Below are 23,829 nucleotides of genomic sequence, written 5' to 3'. Positions count from 1 at the left end.
CCCTGACCCTGCAGCTCTGGAGAGGAGGCCCAGCCCCAGGATTCTCAGGTGTTCCCATTCGGTGATCACGGCTGAACACAGACCACTCACCATGGAGTTTGGGCTGAGCTGGGTTTTCCTTGTTGCTTTTTTAAGAGGTAATTTAGCAGGACAGGATGCATAGAGGACGTGAAAGGATATGAGTGAGAAAAACAGTGGATGTGACAGTTTCCTGATAAGGATGTCTTTGTGTTTGCAGGTGTCCAGTGTGAGGTGCAGCTGGTGGAGTCTGGGAGAGGCTTGGTGAAGCCTGGGGGGGTCTCTGAGACTCTCCTGTGCTGCCTCTGGATTCACCTTCAGCAGCTATGCCATGAGCTGGGTCCGCCAGGCTCCAGGGAAGGGGCTGGAGTGGGTCTCAGTTATTAATTATGACGGTAGTAGCACATACTACGCTGACTCCATGAAGGGCCGATTGACCATCTTCACAGACAAATCCAAGAACACGCTGAATCTGTTAATGAACAGCCTGAGAACCGAGGACACAGCCGTGTATTACTGTGAAACAGACACAATGAGGGGAATTCATTGTGAGGCCAGACCAAAACCTCCCTGCAGGGAGACAGGAAGGGCTGGGCTGCAGAGGGCACACAGGGCACTGAGCACGTGACCAGCCTCAGGAGCAGGTGCAGGAGGTTAAGGGCTGGCCTCTGTTGTGGTCTGCGGCTTCCTCTCCGTATCACAGCTTCTTCAGGGAACTTTTCTATGTTTGTGATTCTGTGCCTACCATTGAAGTCTCTGAATACAAAATGTTTTCTGTTGTTGTAACTGGAAGTCACATTCTCACCTGCAACAAATCCAGAGTGTCTCCTGTGGGTGCAGAAGTGACTCTGCCAGTGGTCCCCAGGATTAGAATCTTTAGGAAAGGGAGCACAGTGGTGAGTCTATTCCAGCCTGACTCAGGACAGAGACCTCAGTGGGATTCTCTGTTAGGACACTCACTGGGATTCTGGTTGGAATCAAGGGAGAAACCAGGATGGTGACAACACATAAAGCCTAGTGACTCCACATCTGTCCCTCTTCCTCATGCAAAACTGTGCACATCACACTCAGCGCTGATCAGTCCTCTGTTTCTGCTAATTCATATTCTTTCTTTCTCCCCAGGCTTTATTCTCTCTCTACCCTTTACTTCTTCTGCTTCCAGAAAAGGGAGGACGTGGTTTCTATTATCTAAATCCCAGGTCTCAGGTCCTTTACCTGGGGCTCAGATGTGGCTCAGGCTGTGGCTCCTGCAGCACGTGGGAAAGGCTGATGGGACTTTCTCTCTCACCATTGACCTGGACCCCCCCCCCCCCGTCCTCTGTGTGTGGACTCCTCTGGGAAATGCAAGTGCACATGAGTAGCCCAGGGGACAACGTTTGTGTGTTCAGAATGGGGTGTGGATGTAGAATTGATCTTGCTTTGCTCACATTGTCCCAGAGTCGTCTCCCTCACCTCTACCATTGGGGAGGGCTGCTGATGGGCACTCCAGTGGGCTGTGAGCACTGGGAGAGATGACTGTAGGTCTGCCTAGTGATGTCCAGTGTCCACAGAGTCGGCCATCATGGAGGTCAGCCTTGAAGTTTGAGAAGAGCTGAATCTGCTGTCCACCATGTAATTCCATATTCTCCCGTTCTCTGATTGAATCAGGCCCAGCCAGGTTATCTAGGACAATCTGCCAGACATGAAGTCAACTGATGACATACTTTGCTAGCATCTTCAGAAGATCTTCAGGGTAACACCTAGATTAGTGTTTGACTGAACAACTGTAGACTATTGCCCTGCCATTGACACATGAAACTGACCAGTGGCATCATTATTTTGTACTTCAAATTTGCCAATAGAGGCAAGTTCACACTATCAACAACTCTGCTGAAATGTTGCTTCCATTAGGGCCTTCTGGAGAAGCAGACATGGGGACTGTATTAAGTCTCTTTGGATTTTTTTTATTAAGGAATACATTTATTTTTTGTGTGCGTGTGTGTCTGTGAAGAGGATTAGCAGTGAGCTAACATCTGTTGCCAATCCTCCTCTTTTTGCTGAGGAAGATTGGCCCTGCGCTAACATCCATGCCCATCTGCCTCTACTTTATATGTGGGACACCTGCCACAGTGTGGGTTGATAAGCGGTACGTAGGTCCGCACCCAGGATCTGAACATGGGAACCCCAGGCTGCTGAAGTGGAGCACACAAACTTAACCACTATACCACCAGGCCAGCCCCAGCAATACACTCATTCTTGTGAGAGCAAATACAAGAGACCAGGTCCAGCTGTGGAAGCTGTTGTTCAAGATGCAAGTCTGACCCTAGTGAAGGAGAGAGGGAAGGAAGATTGGGTGGAACATTCTGACACTTCCGTGCTATTCAAGGAAAATCTGCAAGACAATGGGATTGTCCTGGAGACAAAGGTGCCCATCGGGGGACCCCATGTTTCCCAGCAATGAGCTGCCTCAGTATCCCTGTTGAGCTCAGTCACTGTCTGGGGGTCCCTCTAGGACGCCCGTCTTCAGCACAAACCAGGTGATGGATCAGCGTGCAGCAGCTGGGAGCCTGGTCCATGGTGCTCCCTGCAGTTGGAGGTGAGGGAGGTGCATTCTCAGGGCTGACACACTGCTTATGGGTTTTATATAAGAAAACATGGTTGTCCTTGATTCTCTTGGCATAAAGAGATAAAGACACAGACTGCAAACAATTGTAATTCTCAAATTAACCCCAAATGCATTACCCATTAATCTGTGCCATGTTCTGGCCCGGAGTTGCCTTTCTCATAAGGAGCTGTAAATGTGGGTTGATAACTCTCCTTCTGCACACTCATTGGTTTCTCTCATGTACAGAGAACTTGAGTAGAATAGAATTGGACCTCACTCACACTTTCCTGTGTACTCCTGTTGGTAGAACTGAGATGCACATGACTGCAGAATGGGAGGTGAGAGCTGGCCCTGCACCCTCAGAGCCTACACAGACCCCAGTTGCAGTTTTATAGAGGCAGGTGTTCCCCGGAGAGGGGAGACCTTGAGCTGCCTCCCTACCAGTGAATGCTGCTCAGGTCTGAACGTGTGCGCAGAGTTAGGATACCATTATTCTCTCATTATCAGCTCCATTCTGCACCTCACCATCATCAGAAATGTGGATAACAATTCAGTCTATGTTCTCCTGATATATTTTTCTCATCTCTTCAGTTTTAACTTTATTCAGAGAAAAGTGCTGCCTTTTATATGTCGCAGATCTATCTTTGGATTTTGCCGAATTGATCTAGGAACCTCAGAAAATGGAAAATTGTGGGGTTCTTCATTTTTACTCTAATATGCAGACGTGGGAATTTTAATCTCATGTCCAGAACTCAGAGTGCCGACAGTCGTGTTATCTCTCTACTCCTTCGGTACTGAAACTAGAGAAAGCCCTCCCAACATAGGTAAGTTGGTGAGACTTTCATTTCCAAAATTGTTAATACTTTTGATTTCCTTCATTTAGTGTAAAGTCTCATGAATATGTTGTTGAGTAGTAGATGGAGAGCTTGTTGGGAAATGCCAGCTTCATTGCAGATTTCACTAAGTGAGTCAGGACATCTTAGGGTCCTGTGAACTGTGCACAACTCCTACTACAGGACAAGGACCAGATCCTCCAAGCTTTGGGGACAGAGGACGGGCAGGGCAGTGTGAGGGTGAGGAGGGGTTAGTGTCACGACACTGTTTCCTCTCCTAGGAACCCCCCACCTCTTCCTCACTCTGGGATTCTGTCGTTTTGTCAGGAGGGAAAAACCACTCAAATTGTTCTTTGTGGCATTGATAGAAGCCCCGGCAGGAGACATGGGAGAGCTTGTTTTTGATCCAGCTTCCTGTGGGAATGTCCACATTCCTTCGGCTGTCCCGAGTCTACACACCTGTCACTCTCCCTCCCACTGCACCCCACCCACTGGCTGTGCATGGCACTGCCCCACATCCCCCAGTGTGGCCCCTTCTGCTTTGGTTCTTGGAAACACCACTGTCCTGGTTGATCTCATGGCTCTGGTCTGTGTGCCGGTCCCTCCACAGGCTGTCAGTAGACCTCCTCCACTCCATGAGGGGCCCTCTTGGGATCCACCCTTCTCCATCTCTTCTCTCCTCTCTCCTGCGACGGGCACCCACTCTGACAGCCACACTGCCATGTCATCTGGACTTGTGTGTGGGAGAATCTTAACACAGCAGACATGGGTTGGTATAACTGTAAAAGTTCCAAAGAAAGGGTTGTCTTCACTTCTGGCCCTTGGTCACCTCCTGGGAGGTGACCTCTGAAGCCTTGGAACAGCTGCCTTTTAAGGGTTTTTTTAATGCTGATACCTTGGGGCATTTTGTACTAGTGTGATCATAGGATGATCTATAGTGAATACCTGATTGTTCTCTGGGGAGCTTGAGTCTGGTTATCAGATGGCATCACACAGTCTCTAAATGCCTACACGACCCTGGAAATCAAGGCTCTGGTTGGATATAAGTGATATACCAAAAATGCTTATCTTTAATTTATGCAATTTGATGAGTTTGCACATAAGCATACACCTGTTATACCATAACCACAATCAACATACTAAATATAACCATAACTTTAAAAATTTCTTTATGTTCTTTGGTGAGTATGTGTGTGTGGGGGGGGGAGTAATAACACTTAACATGAGATTTATCCTCTCAACATATTTTAAACTGCTCAATACTGTGTAATTAACTATAGGTACCATGTTATACAGCAAATCCCTAGAATGGATTTATATTTCATGACTGAAACTTTATCCACAATGAGCAACAATTCTCCATTTCCCCTTCTGCCCAGCCCCAGGCAACCACCATTCTATTCTCTGCTTCTATGAGCTTGGGAATTTGAAATGATTATTTCTTTCCTTTTGCTAACTTTGGGCAAATGTTTTTCTTCTGAGTCCTTGAGGTGTAAAGTTAGGATGTGTATTTGAGATATTCCTTCTTTCTTAATGCAGTTATTTATCACAAAATTTAACTCATTGTTCTGCTTTTGCTTCCTCAGAAAAGTTTTGGTATATGGTGTTTTATTTTCATTTGTATCCAGATTTTTTTTCAATTTTCATTTTTATTTGTTCTTTGACCTATTGATTTTCAGGATGTGTTGTTTAATTTCCACATATTTGTGAATTTTCCAGTTTTTCTCCTGTTATTTTTTCTAGTTTCCTACCATTGTGGTTGGAAAGGTACTTGATATGATTTCAATCTTCTTAAATGTGTTAGGATTGGTTCTGTGCCCTAAGACGTGATCTAGGCTGGGGATGTTCCATGCGTGCTTAAGAAGAATGTGCAAATGTCTGTTAGGCCACCTGGTCTCAAGAATAGTTCAAGTCTAAGGTTCCATTGTTGGCTCTCTGTCTGCATGGTGTATGCATTGTTGATGGTGGGCCATTGAATTCTCCTATTATTACTGTATTACTGTCTATTTCTATCTTCAATTGTGTTAATATTCGCTTTATAACTTTAGGTACTCCAATGTTGGGTTCATATATATTTATAATTTTTATGTCTTCCTTATAGATTGATTATTTTTTCATTACATAATCATCTTCTTTGTCTCTTGTGACAGTTTTGACTAAAAATTTTTTGTAAGTATAGACAACCCTGTTCTCCTTCAGTTACCATTTACACAGAATATCTTTTTCTATTCCTTTAATTTCAGCTTATCTGTGCCATTGAATTGGATGTGAGTCTCTTGTAGACAGCATATGATTGGATCTTGTGTTTTTCGTTTTTTTGTTGTTTTTAACTCATTTGGACACTCCATGTTCCCTGATTGGGGAATTTAATCCATTTCTATTTAAAGCAATCATTGACATATAAGGACTTACTCTTGCCATTTTGTTAATTGTTTTCTGTCTGATTTGAATTTATTTTGAGGGCCAGCCTGGTAGCATAGCGGTTAAGTTTGCGTGCTCTGCTTCAGTGGTCCAGGATTTGCAGCTTTGGATCCCAGGTGCAGACTGAGGCACCACTTGTCAAGCCATGCTGTGGCAGAATCCCACATAAAGTAGAGGAAGATGGGCACGGATGTTAGCCCAGGACCAATCTTCCTCAGCAAAAAGCGGAGGATTAGCAATGGATGTTAGCTCAGGGCTAATCTTCCTGCCCCCAAAAAACAAAAAATGTATTTCTTTGTTTCACTCTACCTCTCTTGCTGTCTTTCTCTGAGGAAGGACGATTATTTTTTTGCAGTGGTATGCTTTGATTCCTTTCTGTTTACTATTTTGTGTATTGAATTCACAGTTTTTCTTTGTGATTGCCATGAGGCTTACATAAAGCATCTTTAGCAATAACAGTCTATTTTAAGCTGATAACGATTTAACCTCACTTGCATACAATATGCATTATGTTACTGATGCATCACCCCATTATGTTACTGATGTCATAATTTCCCTTTTTGTATTGTTTATCCATTAACTTAATTATTGTAGTTCTTGTTATTCTTAATACCTAAGTTTTTTAACATCTGTACTATGGTTAAAAGTGATCTGTGCATCATTATTACAAAAAGAGGATACTCTGAATTTTTGTACATATTTACCTTAACCAGTGAGTTTCATAGTTTCACATGCTATGTTGATATTAGGAATCTTTTGTTTCAACTTGAAGAACTCCTTTGGCATTTCTTGTCAGACAGATCCAGGAATGATGAACCCCTTCAGCTTTGTTTATCTGGGAAACTCTTTCTCTCTCCTTCATTTCTGAAGGTCACCGTGGCTGGGTGTAGTATTCACGGTTGGCAGTATTTTTCTTTCAGTGTCTTGGATATATCATCCCACTCCCTCCTGGTCTGCAGGCATCTGCAGAGAACTCTGCTGTTCCACTTACGGGGACTCCCTCTGCGTGATGACCTGACCTCCTCTTGCTTCTTAAAAAATCCTCTTTTTGTCTTGGATTTCTGACAATTCGATTATAATGTGTCTCATTAGAGACTTCTTTATATTCATCTCATTTGGTAATCTCTGGCCTTCATGTTCCTTGATGTCTACTCTCCTCCTCAGATTTGGTTAAGTCGGCTCTTTGTCCCTTTGCTTTTCTCTTCTCCTTCTGTGACCCCCTTAATGTGTGGGTTGATTTGCTAGATGGTGTCTCATAATCCCCTTAGACTTTCTTCACTCCTCTTCATTGTTTTTCTTTTTTTTCTGATGGAATAATTTAAATAACCTCTCTTGAAATTTACTTATTCTCTTTTCTGCATGATAATGTTTTCAGTTGAACCCCTCTGCTCAAGTTTTGACTTCAGTTATGGTATTCTTCAGTTACAGTATTATTGTTTTGTTCTCTTTTGGTTTTTATCTTTGTTGAACTTCGCATTTTGTCCCTGTATCGTTTTCAGGATTTGGCTTAGTTGTTTATCAGTGTTCACTTGTAACTCACTGAGGTTCTCTAAATGCTTAATTTGATTTCCTATCAAGCAATCCATAATCTGCACTTCAGGGTCAGTTTTGTAGGTTTATATTTTTCCTTTGCTTGTGTCATGTCTTCTTGATTCCTCACGTTCCTTGTTGTCTGCGTGGGTGCCAGTGTATGTGAAGAAACAGCCCCTTTCTCAGTCTCCGTGCAGGTTGTAGGAGGATGACCTCCCTTCCTCTGTTCCCAGCTTTCTGAGGCCTCTAGGCTCTGCTGGTCCATATGAAAAGATGGAACAGGACCTTATGGGGGCTCACTGGGGAGATTGGGGATCAGGCACCCTCACTTCCCTCCCAGCCTTCTTCACCTTTCCAATCTCACAGAGCAGTCTCAGTGTAGAAGGGCCTCCAAACGTTTTCTTTGTTCTTATCTGAACCAGGCATCAAGGATCCAGCAGTCTTTCAGTATGAGATGAGAGATAATGCAGCTCCTCAGGGTCACATCAAAAGGCCAAGAGGATGGGCAGATAGATGAACAATCCCAGACCACAGACATGGCCGTGGTTCAAGACGACCCCCTTGGCTCTGAGCTAAGCTAGTTTGGAGCAGAGGCTGATGTGGACAACGTGAGTTTTCTCCTCTCACCCATATTGGTGTTCATTTTCTCTACTTTGTGCTCATCCTGCATGCTGAAAATTTTTTTACTGGATTCTGGATTTTCATAAAGGTATTTTGTTCTGAGGATACTGTTTTACATCAGTGTTCCTGTGGGAAACAGGGGCTCAGACTTCCCAATCTGCCACTCTAATGACATCACTCCCCCTGCAGGACTGCTCTCTGCACATGTTGTCACCTGTGTTTGCTGGGAGATTGAATCACGTCCATGAGACTCCACTGGGCGAGGAGACCAGGAAGCTTGTGCCTTTTTTCTCCTGGAGTTCATCCTGTGTGTCTTTTCTCTTTTCTGGTTTAATTTGTATCATTTTTCTATAACACACTGTAGCCATAAACATAATGAAATAGCAAGAATTCTGTGTGTATTTCTATTGATACTTGAGCCTGAGTTTTGTATTGATCGATCAACTCAGTTGCATCAGATGTGGTAACTGTGGAAAGATCCTGACTTCCTGAAACATGGCTAAAGCATTGTTTGGAAAAAGAAAGAATGATGAGGTGGGGATGGTGAACCCTAGATACCTGGATGGAATGAGACACTGGCTTCCCTGCAAAAGTTTCTGTAAGGAAAAGGTACTAATGGAACTTAGAAATAATAGGTGCCTTAGTCAAAAATGGTAAATTGAATCTAATACATAAATATTGTGACATTTTATAAAATCCACATTTTTTTCAAGTTTTAAACATTCTTATTTTTTCATTCAGGTTTCTCCAGAGAAACAGAATCAATAGGAGATGTATACAATACATAACTGTATGTATTTTTGTCAATGAATTGGCTTAGATATTGTGACATCTGGATAGTTCACAATCTGCAGGACAGGCCAGCGAGCTGTCAATTCTCAGACAGTAGCTGACGCTGCAGTCTTGAGGCATATTTTCTTCTTCCTCAGAGAAGCCTCAGCCTTTCCCTTAAGGCCTCTCACCTAATTGGATGAGACCCAGCCACATAACCCAGAAGAATCTCCTTTATTCAGGGTCAGCTGATGTAGATGTTAACCACATCACAGAAGGTCTTGACAGAAAGACCTAGACTAATGGATAGTTGAATAATTGGGTCCTACATCTAAGCAGCTGAGTCACACAAGTAATCATCACCACGCACCTCTTGTCGACTGGGGACCCTTATACATATCCTTAAATTACACCTAATATTCTGATAAACACACAACAACAAAGTTTTACTTTTGCCTAACATAACACAACTCTCTACCATACAAGTAACGATGTGCTAAACCTTTCCCAACAACAGGATTATAACAGGATGTATCTTCTGTGAGTGTGACCACTCTTCTCCTTGGTATTGTGTAACTTACTCACTGGGATGTGAACTTAACTGCTTTTAATACATCTTCTGTTAGAGGGTAAGGGGATAAGAGAAGGAAGGAAACACACATATATATTCCTGCTTGTTAGAAATTGTTGAAATTAGATTGAGAAAACGTGTTCGTATATGTGAACATATTAGTAACAAAATAAGAAAATATATTCATATATCAATTACAGTCCTGATTTCTATAACTGGTCATGTGGTTGTAATTTGTGTGGGAAACTACCTCCTTTCACTATTCTATCCATGTTCTCCTTGCTCTCAGCAGACACCTCAGTGTTTTGGCTCTTTATCTGAAGGGTCGAGGCCATTAGTCGTCCTGCTTGAATTGGGTTGTCATAGTTTTCCATTGACTTTGACCACAGGGCACGGTGATATTAAGAGATGCCCTGAGAGATCTCCCTTATTCCAGATACTCTCTTTCTTACCCTCATTATGGAACAGTGGTTCGATTCTCCCTCGATAGGCAGAGTCAATCACACCTGCCAACACTATATTTCCATTCATTGGCTTGTTGAATCACAGGCATGAAGAGCCCAAAGTGTCAATCTTAACTTCCAGTTACATGGAATTTTTGCTGTGTGTCCAGGTGGACATATCTCTCTCTTTGAAATAAAGAACTCTAGATCAGCAGAACAAAAGTCTGCAGAGACAGGAAGTAAACATTGTGCTAAATATTCACGAGGGGTAATAGTGAGTGATGCCTCTCCCATGTCCACCCTTGATGCCTTGACTTGTGATTCCTAACTGTGGGAGAAAGAGCACCATATACTGGACACTGATTTACAGCCTGTGCAGCCTCTGGAGAACCTTACAAAAGCCAAGCATGGTTCTCCCACCTAGTTGTCACTGTAACTGAGTCTCCAAAGGGCCATTTCAAAGTTCCATCCAGCCAACTTCTTCCGAATTGTGGGAACAGGGTAATAACAGTGAATGACATGATCATGGGACCATTACCACACTTCTTCTGCTGTGAAGGTTTTTCCTTGATGAGATGTAATACGTGTGCAATACATATTCCACATGGTGGGTAATTCATTCTCCAAGTTCAGGGATAGAAGCTTTAGCAAATACATTACAATCAAGGATGGAAAATCCATATCCAGAGTAAGTATCTATTCCAGTAAAAAGAAAACACTGCCCCTTCCATGATGGACACAATATGATATAATCCACTAGCAACCAGACAGCTGGTTGACTACGCTTGTGAATGGTGACACACCAGGGACTCAATATTGGTCTCTGTAGCTGGCAGATTGGGCACTCAGCCATGATCATATGCAGGGGGACTTGTTCAGTGAAAGACCTTGTTGCTGAGCCCATGCATAACCTCCATCCCTGCCACCATGGCCACTGTCTTCATGAGCCCATTAGACAATGGCAGGGGTGGCTGGGGAAAGAGGCTGACTGGTACTCACTGAACTGGACGTCCTACCCACTGGATTAATGAAATACTCCTGTCCTGAGTTCGCCCTTTAATGAGCATTCTCATGGGACACCCATAAATTTAGGTTTTCTGTCTGCTCAGGGATCTAACTGCCTACAGTTTTTGCAAGTATAGTCAGATACTTGTGAGCTAAAGTTGTGCAAAAAAACAGGAAGTAGGACAGAGAGAAGGATCCACAACTGAAAGCAAGTTTAGAAGAAAATTTATAAAATATAGCAAAGGCAAATGAGCTGAGTGTATTTAAGAAGTTGAATAGTGAGAAAAAATAATTAATTATTATTCTTAGAAGAAACGTTTTAAAAATAATATTTTTTGTCATTTCTTTATACTCACATTCTATAAAAGTAACAGTCAATTTGACTGTATACTTAAGGACCTAACCACGTAAAAACTTCTGCACATAAAATCAACCAGCTATACTCCAATTTTTTAACCTAAAAAGGATATTGTAAACACTGCAAGGTCTCCTCATTGATGGTCCTCATAATTCTACTCTCTTCTCAGAGAAAAGCACTGACATTAAATATGAGCTCCTCCTCTCAAAGTCGTTGGTGGTTGGAAAGACACCTTGATAATGTGCCAACACCACGCAGCCTGCATGGCTCAGAGTGACCGCTAGGGGACATCTGATGGGATTAGACCCCACTTGGTATTACCAGAAAAAAAAGACACTTTATTGTTGCAGAATTAGGCTAAAAATTTGGGAGTCTTGTAAAGCCATTCTACTGAAGAGAATTCAGAAACAGGAATTATGCCTTACCTAGAAGTGTAATGCTCTGTTCTTACTCTCATTAATTTCTTAAGTCATAAGAATAGAAACTTCATTCATTTTACACTGGGCCCTGAAATTCTATAATTGGTTCTACTGTTGATTTTAGCTTTAGACCCATGTAAAGAGTCTTTGATGTAATGCCTTGCCGTATTCTAGGATATATGCATTAAGAAGATTAGAAAGAGCATGGGTGTGTAGAGAAGGTTTAAGATTTTTAGTTTAGGTAACCCCATGTGTTTGGATTTCTCTCTGGCTTACATAGAATAAGGAGCATTTTGAACTTCCTAGAAAAGTAGCCTCCTCTTTTATTCTGAAGTACATATCTATATTCAATACTCGTGGGGACGGGCCAGGATCCCTACTCCAGGGTGAACAGGAGTAATTCACTCTGTCGTGTAAGCCATTTCACCTGTTTAGATCTGTTTTCTACAGAAGCTAGCCTCCTCTAGTCAGCCCACATAGTGTCCTGGATAAATATGGGCTTATCTGTGTGATGAGATAACAGATCAAGTGGAATGTCCAGAATAATTCACAGAGTAGATCCGCTAATTTATAGATGCCGTCACACAGCACACGGTGATACAGCTCTCCCAAATCAAAGCCTGAAGCCTGATCCAATAACAGTGGTAGCTGAACCCAGAGTCTAGAGAGGAATCTTGGTGCTTGTGTTCTGGTTGCTCGGGAGTTCTGAACAAGGAGCTCCCTGAGGCACGACTCTCTTTTCCAGGCATCCCAATGATTTGTAGCAGAGGATAAAGGATGTAATCATTTCCCCCATGTAAATTGCAGGCTAGTAAGGGGTGAGGTGCTGCTGGTGAGAATGCAAAGAGGCCCCCAACTTTGGGAAAATCTGCCCCTTTCTCATAAGATCTAACACACAAATTCCATGCTTCCCAACCGTTCCCATTCTTGTTACATATCTGGGCAGATAAGAACTGACATCAGTGCCTATGGTTAACAATACTGTGCTGTATAGTTAAAATTTTGTAGACCCAGCACAATCAAGACCAGCGGCATAATATCTGAATTTGCCTGCTACTAAAGCATTGGGGAGTAGCCCCAGAAAAGCTGGTTCACAAAGAAATTAAAACCGGCTCTTAAAGGGCCCACACACAAACTCATCCGTTTCAGAAAGCATCCTAAAATCACCAGAAAGAAAGGTGCACAGTGCTGTGGTGAAAAGAGACGCACTTAAAAGGCCCTCAGTGCATCTTGGTGAGAGGTGAGACCTCTCCAGGGACTGGGACATTGTTGGCGGCCATTGTTGTGGCCTAGTGTGGGTGTGCTGACATGAACGCCGTTGGAGTTCTCCCTGAGGCCTGCTAGCCCAGGGTCTGCCCCACCCACTAGAGCACCATTTTAATCCAGCTCAGCCAGGGCAGGCAGCCCACCCTAGAGACTGGTCCTACCCAACAACAAGCCCTCAGGCAACTTGTGGGCCTGCATACATTGGTGACTGGAATCTCTGCAGCCTGGCAACTGAGCCAACTTTAGTGGGGCAGGACGTGCACAAAGAGCGGGTGGAGAGTGTGGGGATGTGGCGGAGTGTGTGGGGCTCCCGCCGTGGAAAGACTGGGTCTGCTTCGGGAGGTTGGGATGCGCACACGGGGCAGGACTGTGTTGACTGTGTGTGTGGACCTGTGGGTGGTAGGGCTTGTCAGCTGCAGAAGACTTGTGCTTCTCAAAGACCCACATAGGGGGTTTGCCCCACCTTCCAAAGCCTGAAACAATTGGGTGCTCCTGTGCCTGAGGCCAGGCCCACCCAGCTGCAATCCTCAGAAAGCTGACAAGAGACCTAAAGGCTGGAGGCTTATAGCAATTGTAAGCCCCTGAGCCTAACAACCTGCCATGCTGGGGGCCTACTCACTTAAAAGAAATAATGCAACACAAATGTGGTATTAGAACTTGCAGGCAAATGTGCTGGGGCTCCCCACACCGGATAAAGAGACTGAAGGGCCCACAACAATTACAAGCAGCTGAGCATTACAACAGCTGGCCAGGAGCATAACTCGGCCTCCCTGGGTGCCTACAGGGAGAGCAAACAGGCCACAACAGAAGGACACACGTAGCCCACATAGGGGTCACCCCTGCAATGTTGAGACCTGATGGAAGCACACTGCAGGCCTCCTAAGGCATGACTTACATAAGGTCACCTAACCCATAGCAGGAGACGTAGCTGACCTACCTAATACGTAGACACAAGCACAGGGAAAGAGTCAAGAAGAGGAGGCAAAGGAGTACATTCCAATTAAGGGACCAGGACAAAACCCCAGAAAAGGAACTAAGTGAAACAGACATGAGCAAACTACCCGACACAGAGTTCAAACAAAGACTGTTAAGGATGCTCACTGATCTAGAGAGAAGAATAGATGAACTCAGTGAGAATGTCAACAAAGAAATGGAAGATATTAAAAAGAACCAATCAGAAATGAAGAATACAATACTGGAAATGAAAAATTCACAAGAGGGACTCAAAAGCAGAGTAGAGGATACAGAAGATAGGATCTGTGAGGTGGACGAACGACTAGAAGAAATTACCCAAGCTGAACAGGTAAAAGAGAAAAGAATTAAAAAGAGTGAGGACGGTCTAAGGGACCTCTGGGACAACATCAAGCACACTAACATCCGTGTTATAGGTGTCCCGGAAGGAGAAGAGCGAGACAAAGGGGCAGAGAATCTATCTGAAGAAATAATAGATGAAAACTTCCCTAACTTAAGGAAGGAAACAGACATCCAGGTACAGGAATCACAGAAAGCCCCAAACAAGATAAACCCAAAGAGGCTCACACCAAGACACGTCGTAATCAAAACGTCCGGAATTAAAGATAAAAGGCGCAAGAGAAAGTCAAGTTACATACAAAGGAAACCCCATAAGGCTATCAGCTGACTTCTCAGCAGAAACCTTACAGGCTAGAAGAGAGTGGCACAATATATTTAAAGTGCTAAAAGGAAAAAACTTACAGCCAAGAATACTCTACCCAGCAAGGTTATCATTCAAAATGGAAGGAGAGATCAAAAATTTCCCAGACAAGCAAAAATTAAAGGAGTTTGTTAACAAGAAACAAGTGCTACAAGAAATGTTAAAGGGACTGATTTAAGGGGAAAAGAGAAGACCACAAATAGGAAAAATTATCTATTTCCATGATAAGAATGTAATGGATACAAATGCACAAAAAACAGGTTAGATATGATATCAAAAACATAAAAGGAGGGAGGACGGGAGTTAAAGAGTAGAGCTTGCAAACAGAGGTCAAACTAAAGAGACCATCAATTCTGTATAGAAGAAAGGAACAGAGAAGGACTACTAAAACACTGAGAAAAAAAAAAAAGTTAAGAAAATGGCCGCAAGTACATACTTATCAATAGCTACTTTAAACGTCAATGGACTAAATGCTCCAATTAAAAGGCATAGGGTGGCTGATTGGATAAAAAAACAAGACCCATATATATGCTGCATACAAGAGACACACTTCAGACCTAAAGACACTCAAAATCTGAAAGTGAAGGGATGGAAAAAGATACTCCACGCAAATGGCAATGAAAAGAAAGCTGGAGTAACAGTACTCATATCAGACAAAATAGACTTTAAAACAAAAACTGTAAAAAGAGACAAAGAAGGGCATTACATAATGATCAAGAGAACAATCCACAAGAGCATATAACACTTGTAAATATCTATGCACCCAATGTAGGTGCACCTAAATATATAAAGCAATTATTAACAGACATAAAAAGAGAAATAGACAGTAATACAATAATAGTAGGGGACTTTAAAACCCCACTTACACCAACGGATAGATCATCCAAACAGAAGATCAATAAGGAAACATTGGCCTTAAACGACACACTAGAACAGATGGACCTAGTAGATAGAAGGAAATTACCTCAACATAATAAAGGCCATATATGACAAACTCACAGCTAATATCATCCTCAATGGTGAAAAACTGAAAGATATCCCTCTAAGAACATGAACCAGACAAGGATGCCCATTGTCACCACTCCTATTTAACATAGTACTGGAAGTCCTTGCCAGAGCAATCAGGCAAGAGAAAGAAATAAAAGGGATCCAAATTAGAAAGGAAGAAGTGAAACTGTCACTATTTGCAGATGACATGATTTTATGTATAGAAAACCCTAAAGAATCCACCAGAAAACTTTTAGAAGTAATAAATGAATATGGTAAAGTTGCAAGATATAATATCAACATACAAAAATCAGCTGCATTTCTATACACTAACAACAAAATAGCAGAAAGAGAAATTCAGAATACAATCCCATTTACAATCGCAACAAAAAGAATAAAATACCTAGGAATAAACTTAACCAAAGATGTGAAAGATCTGTACACTGAAAACTATAAAACCTTGCTGAAAGAAATTGAAGAAGGCACAAAGAAATGGAAAGATATTCCGTGCTCTTGGATTGGAACAATTAACATAGTTAAGATGTCCATACTTCCCAAAGCCATCTATAGATTCAATGCAATCCCTATCAAAGTTCCAACAACATTTTTCACAGAAATAGAGCAAAGAATCCTAACATTTATATGGAATAACAAAACACCCCGAATAGCTAAAGGAATCCTGAGAAAAAAGAACAAAGCTGGAGGTATCACACTCCCTGATTTCAAAATATACTACAAAGCTATAGTAACCAAAACAGCATGGTAGTGGCACAAAAACAGATACACAGATTAATGGAACAGAATCGAAAGCCCAGAAATAAACCCACACATCTATGGACAGCTAATCTTTGACAAAGGAGCCAAGAACATACAATGGGGAAAAGAAAGTCTCTTCAACAAATGGTGTTGGGAAAACTGGATAGCCACATGCAAAAAAATGAAAGTAGACCCTTACCTTACACCATACACAAAAATTAACTCCAAATTGATTAAAGACTTGAATGTAAGACCTGAAACTATGAAACTTCTAGAAGAAAACATAGGCAGTACGCTCTTCGACATCGGTCTTAGCAACATATTTTCAAGCACCATGTCTGACCGGGCAAGTGACACAATAGCAAAAATAAGCAAATGGGACTACATCAAACTAAAAAGCTTCTGCACAGCAAAGGAAACCATCAACAAAACGAAAAGACAACGTAACAATTGGGAGACGATATTTTCAAACCATGCATCTGATAAGGGCTTAATCTTCAAAATATACAAAGAACACACACATCTCAACAACAAAAAAACTACCAACCCAATTAAAAAATGGGCAAAGGACGTGAACAGACATTTCTCCAAAGATATACAGATGGCCAACAGACACATGAAAAGATGTTCAAAATCATTAACTATCAGGGAAATGTAAATCAAAACTACCATGAGATATCTCCTCATGCCCGTCAGAAGGGCTATAATTAAAAAGACAGGAAACAACGTGTGTTGGAGAGGATGTGGAGAGAAGGGAACTCTCATACACTGCTGGTGGGAGTGCAAACTGGTGCAGCCACTATGGAAAACAGTATGGAGATTCCTCAAAAAATCAAGGATAGAACTACCGTATGATCCAGCTATTCCACTGCTGGGTATTTATCCAAAGAACTTGAAAACACCAATGTGTAAAGATACATGCACCCCTATGTTCATTGCAGTGCTATTCACAATAGCCAAGACTTGGAAGCAACCTAAGTGCCCATCAAGGGATGAATGGATAAAGAAGATGTGGTGTATATACACAATGGAATACTACTCAGCCATAAGAAACGATGAAATCCAGCCATTTGTGACAACATGGATGGACATTGAGAGTATAATGCAAAGTGAAATAAGTCAGAGGAAGAAGGTCAAATACCATATGATTTCCTTCATTAAGTAGTAAATAATAACAACAATAAACAAACACATAGGGACAGAGATTGGATTGGTGGTTACCAGAGGGGAAGGGGGGAGGGAGGAGGGCGAAAAGGATAATTCGGCACATGTGTGTGGTGATGGGTTGTAATTAATACTTGGGTGGTGCACACGATGTAATCTATGCAGAAATAGAAGTATAATGATGTACACCTGAAATTTATACAATGTTATAAACCAATGTTACTGCAATAAACAAAAAATTAAAAAAAATTAGAATCATGAAGAGAATGAAATCAACGTTATTGCTGGATAGATTTTGGGAACTTTTATCCACGTAGGTTCTTTACTCTTTACAAATTATTAGCAATATTGTTGAACAGGGGACAGTAAACTCCTTGGTAAATCCTAAAGGAATGGCAGGGATTCACCTGAAGGATAACCACGGAAGATGGACACAAGCACCCTGTTGTTTGGCAGAAGCCTCACTTGGCATGAGATTTAAAGGAGCCGTAAAAGTTCAAGTAGAGGGACACTGATAATGACACACGAGGACAGAGCTCTGGTTCCTGAACATCCCTGAGACCGACACCCTGAGATGTAGCACCCTGAGACCACCAGGAAGAGGAAGCAGCAGGACCCCTGGAGGTGAGGGGGTGAGTCGCGTGCAAGAGGCACTTGACCTACTGACCACATGGCCAGACTGTGGGACAGGTGCACAGGGAAGCTGAAGCTAGAGGGCTTTCCTGTCAGGATCTGTATTTTCCTTTCCTATGAGAAAATCAACGCCTTGAGCCTGTGTCTACTCTCCTGCCTCTGAGCCTCAGTGTCCCGTGTAACACCAGATACTGAGAACGCGGGACAATTAGCACCACGCCATTATCAGTTCAATATTGGGAAGGTCCTCCATTTTACAATAGTCTTTGTTTTTATTTTTATGTCTTCTTCGTTTAAAATTGTAATTCTTTCTGATGAAACTAGTCAGGGTTCTCTGACATAAGCTGTGGGCTGTCTTAAAGGAAGCATGTGCACAAAGACTTAGACAAAGTTACACAACCCCCAACGTCTAGAATGAGGGCTCTCCCAGCCGCCTATGAGGAAAATGTAGCTATTCAGATAAAATTAATGTCTCACTGCTCAATAGGAGCGGAATAGGGTCATGAGCACTCTCCCTTTTTTTTTTTTACAATTTTATATATGTCTATATTTACATATAATATATTTGTGTATTACTTGTATATATTATATATATTGATAAGATAGATATCTTTATGCATTTCTATGACATTGACGACGTGATTAACCATGATGTCAACCCCCTGACACATCTGTGCAATGACCACTAAATGTACTTGCATGTGTATGTGGAGTCTACTCATCTAGCTCAGCATTTACCCTATCAGCCTATGTCTTTCAGGACAATGAATGTTGTCTGCGCAATTTCTTATTAGAACTAGACACCCAATGTTATATTCCATTACCTTCCACAGTAGCTCCCATTAACTGTTGAAAAAGCATTTGTTTGAATATCATCATCTCCTAGCCTATTTATCAAAGAACTGTGTGCTGTATCAAGGTAATTCTTCTAACATTTTTCTATAAAACAATTCCTTCCAATGCAATTCCCTCCCTCTGTTAATAGCCTTGTGTCTCGGGACAATTCTGAGTTGCAGATTTGGAGAAATGGATTCTTGTAAAAGCAATTTATTAAGACTCATTTTCAGTAGAAACAGTCAAGCGTGTTAGGTCAACAGGGAGGTGAGTGGAAGGAGTTGAGCATAGGTGTCACGTCTACAAATCCCCAGAGAGGAGCCTCAGCCTGCCCTGCACAGTGGCTTTGGGAGTGGACAGGGCTTGGGGATTCCACCCCTGAGACAAGAGAGCTGGATGTCACATTCCTGCTCATGTGGCTAATGGTGAATAAATGCTGACCATGAGTGGGGCATATCTCATCAAGTGTGTAAAGAAGATAGTCTGAGTTTCAGGTGAGTGATGGATCAGGGACACCTGTGGGTCCACCTGAAGTTTTCAACATGTGGCGTCTTCTCCACTCACAAGAGCACAAGATGGACGGAGCACAAGGCCCACCTGGAACTCATGTATCGCAACAATACAACAAGGTAACAAACTCTCAGTGTGATAACGACCACATCACAGAAGAGATTGCAGGGAAAGAGAGCAGGAGCTGTGCTGGGCTCAGCATGGGGGAGTTGAGACGTGGATCCTGAGTGGATGGTGGAGAGTTAGGCTGGGTACAAGGTGGGGATGGAGGGGTAGAGACCCGGAGGAAGGTAGCTTGGGTTTGGAAAATTGGAGAGTCCATAAATATATATTTATAAAGAGCCACAAAGATCAAGTGTCACCCCACCCCAGAATAAAAAAACATCCTACAGTCAGGAGAAGAGATGCCCACAAAATCACTGGAAGGACCGCGAACACTGACCTCAATCCCTCACCGCTTATAAGGACAAGGCTCCCCTTATGCAAATTTCTCTTCAAGCTCAAGGGCTAAATCCTCTCTTGGGCTGTGGGAGCTCAGTGCTCTCTCCTCAGACAGGGCTGAGTCTCTGGGGAAGGCAGAGCTGTGATCTAGAAGATGAGACTGTTGGGTTTTCTCCTTTTCCTGGTGACGGATCCCCAAGGTGAGCGTCTCAGATGTCAGATATGGCTCTATGGGGATGGTTGTGACTGCAAGTGAGTGACAGGGATGGATTCTCCTTGTCCCTAGGTGTCCTGTTCCAGGTGCAGCTGCAGGAGTCAGGCCCAGGACTGGTGAAGCCCTCACAGACACTGTCCCTCACCTACGCTGTCACTGGATCCTCCATCACCAATGGTTATGGTTGGAGCTGGATATTCCAGCCCCCAGGGAAGGGCCTGGAGTACATGTGGCAAATAGTTTATTATTGGGACACATCCTACAATCCTTCCTTCAAGAGCCGCACCTCCATCTCCAGAGACACGTCCAAGAAACAGTTCTCCCTGCAACTGAGTTCCATGACCACCTAGGACACGGCCGTGTATTACTGTGCAAGAGACACACTAAGGGGAAGTCAGTGTGAGTCCAGACACAAACCTCCTTGTGTGCAGTCAGGAGGGGCTGGGCTGCAGCGGGCATCGAGACCACTAGGGGGTGCTCAGGACCCACCGAGCACAGGGCTGAACCCAGGAGCAGGTGCAGAGGGAGGCTGGAGGGGTTTCTAATTAGAATCAGTGGTTTTCTCTTCCTGCACAGCAACTCCACCAGAGACTCTATAGATTGTATTCTATCAATGTTGTGTTTTATGTTATTTTCTGAAAATAATATTACTTTTTACTAAGGAATTAAGGGCTCTGTTCCCACTTATTTTTCTTCTTCTCAAAGGAGTTACGTATAACACTGAGGTTCACCATAATTTTGAATTTCAGTCTGAAGTCTTGGAACTTGATGAATGTCCTGAGAATCCTAGAGTATTTTAATTCCCGTGTAAATTGTTCTTCGTGTCTGTTTTTCTTCACGAGGAAGGAGGGCCCACACCCGCCAACATTGTGAGCACCTCACAAGTAGGTTGACAGTTGTGCAATATGCACTGTCACAGACTTGTGATGCCAGATTTCCCCCATATCGGGTGCACAATGAGCCTCAGTATTCACGAATTCCATATTTGAAAATTCAACTCCATGCTAAAATTTATTTGCTCATCCGAAGGAAAACCATCATTGTTTCTGCATCATTCACGGACATCTACTGTGTGGACAGCATTGTGAGTCACTCAGCACACACAAGTTCCAAGCTGAGGTCACACAGTGTGGTTTCTGCCTTCTTGTTTCAGCCTAATCAAGTCAACAAGTTCCTTATGGTGTCAACTTGGGGCCATATTTTTCACATTTTTCTGCTTTTAATTGGCAGTTTCCCTGTTTACAGTGTCACCAATGTATGGCGATGACGGGCTGTCTAGTGTTCCTACACACACAAAGGCTGTGAAGTGCCTTAAGGAGAAAGTATATACAATCAATGAACTTCATTTGGGCATGAGTTATACTGCCCTTGGCCATGACCCCAGTGCTAATGTATCAAATAGACATTAGCTCCTAATAAGAGGAAGACAAAACTCACTATGAATTTGAGGCAGCCCTGGAAACTTAGCTCAATGCCAACACAGCAGGGACAAGTGGACATTCATGGTCAAGGAGCAGGGAGGGGTGAGGGGACGGAAGGTGATGAAGAGGACACATCAAGGCTGGGGTTTCTGGCTAGATCGACTCCAGAGGATTCTTGCTGAAGGGAGGAAAAGTTGTCAGATTTCACCTGGGGAATAGCAGGGATGATGAATTTGATCAATATGAGGGTGAGCACATGTCAATGGAGAGGATTATCATTAATCTGATTAGCAGGGTCCTTGATAAAACAAGTCAGTGTAAAGATGAGCACAGAGCCCAAAAGTCAAGACCTAGTTGAGAAGAGCATTCCAAGGAGCCTGACTGAAGTATGGTCAAGGAGGCTGACACCTTGTGAGAAGAGGAACAGTGGGCACACAGACACCAGTGATGCACACACACGGAGAAGAGTCCACCTGAGGACTCAGTGACAAAGTGTCCATCTGAAAGCAAACGTGAAAGGCATTAGGAGACACCAAACCTGATGACACCTTGATCGTGGGCTTCCAGACTCCAGATCTGTGAGCAATAAATATATATTGTTTAAACCACACAGTCTTTAACTTTTTAATGGCAACACTATCAAACTAATACACAAATGATAAGGAAGCAGAGTCAATATCTATGAAGATGAAAGTACTGTAATTGGAAAGGAAAAATCATCCATTCTTCAGAGATGGCAGGATGACTAACCCCGAAACCACCTATGACCCTACTGACACATTCTGTAGATTTACTAGGAGGGCATAGAATGATTGTCGATAAATTAATGTCCAAATTCTATTGTATTTGTACGATTTGGAAATGAACAATATAAAAATGTGCTAAAATTAAAATGCAATTTTCATTACCAACCAAAACTCAAATTAGTAAGGAATGGGTGTTTGAAGGAATGTCCCCGAGTTGGGGGATTGCCCTGTGAAGCTTGTGGACATGGACTGAGCGCTGAGGAACTGAGACACAGTTCAGTACAATAACAGAACGCGTGTTACTAAATGGCATTCACTACATCTATAATAAAAATGCCCACACAGTGGGGTGGGATGTGGAAAGCTGGTCCTGTGACTAGTGTGAAAACTCACAGCACACGTTTCACAAGCAAGTCCAGAGTCAGAACAGGAGGAAGAGGAGGGCTGCAGGGAGCTGGGGAGGAGACCGGGAGGCTGGGACAGAGGAGGAGTGTAGAGACGGCCCAGCTCTAGCTGTTAGTACAGGGATGTGCCTCCACGGAGTTCTCCCATGAAACCTTGGGGGAGAACATATGTCTGGCTGTGCTTTCTGGCACAACCCCAAGCCCTCTACACTTCCTTTAACCATGGCTCCTGTTCTGGAATGAGAGGACCTGAGGTCAGTGAATACAGAAGCTGTGTCCACCCTGGATCTCAGCGAGCACCCTGCTCCCAGGAGAGCCCCCGAGTGAGGGACCAGCCATGACCCTTACCATCTTTATACATCAACGTGCCCCCAAAGGCCAAAATTGCCCTTGGCTCCTGGTGAGAACACAGCAGCTCTGCTACTCGGAGTCAGGAGTCTCATCTTCCTGGACAGTTCTCTGGTATTCAAGAGTTTTATCCAAACAAGGTGAAATCCTTCTGGTCCTTCCTCATTTTGGTGGTGGATCTCAGCTGTGAGCCTCTTCTAGGTCTTAGGAAGGTGCAATGGAAATAAGGTCTTTGAAATGGGTGATTCAGTGTTTTTCATGTGTCCAGGTGTCGTGTCCCAGGTGCAGCTACAGGAATCAGGATCAGGACTGGTGAAGCCCTCAAAGACGTTCTCCATCACCTGTGCCGTCTCTAGATTCTCCATCACAATCAACGGTTACTGTCAAGATTTGATGCACCAGCCCCTAGGAAAATCCTGAAAGAACTGTAATTAATATGTCATAATGGTGACACAAACTATGCCCATCTCTGTGGAGTCAACTCTCCATCTCCAGAGACACATCCAAGAACCAATTCTCACTGTAGCTGTGCTCTATACCACCAAGGACACTGTTGTGTCTTCATGAGCGAGAGACAGCGTGAGGGGAACTCAGCGTGAGCAAAGATAAATCCTCCCTGCAGGGAGACAGAAGGGGCTGGGCTGCAGGGGGTGCTCAGGACACCAGGGGGTGCTGAGTGTGCAGAGAACACAGGGACCAGTCACAGGAGGAGGTCGATAGTGGAGTGAGAATTTCCTTTGAAGTCCTGAATTTTCCTTGTTACTCAGCCGCCTGAGGCCTTTCTATCTATTTAATTAATGATTTCATTATTGGCCTGAAACACTCTCTCCAGAAATTGATTATCATAGAAATATAAAAT

General features: G+C 43.2%; 1 pseudogene; it reads left to right on the top strand.

Annotated features, from left to right (window-relative positions):
* Positions 1–52: 52 nt before the first annotated feature.
* Positions 53–20,401, top strand: LOC131421226 (immunoglobulin heavy variable 3-23-like; annotated as a pseudogene).
* Positions 20,402–23,829: the final 3,428 nt, after the last annotated feature.

Source organism: Diceros bicornis, chromosome 24 (genome assembly GCF_020826845.1).
Source record: "Diceros bicornis minor isolate mBicDic1 chromosome 24, mDicBic1.mat.cur, whole genome shotgun sequence".
Lineage (NCBI taxonomy): Eukaryota > Metazoa > Chordata > Mammalia > Perissodactyla > Rhinocerotidae > Diceros > Diceros bicornis.
The sequence above is the reverse complement of the archived record's forward strand: the minus strand, read 5'-3'. Positions and strand labels throughout refer to the sequence as shown.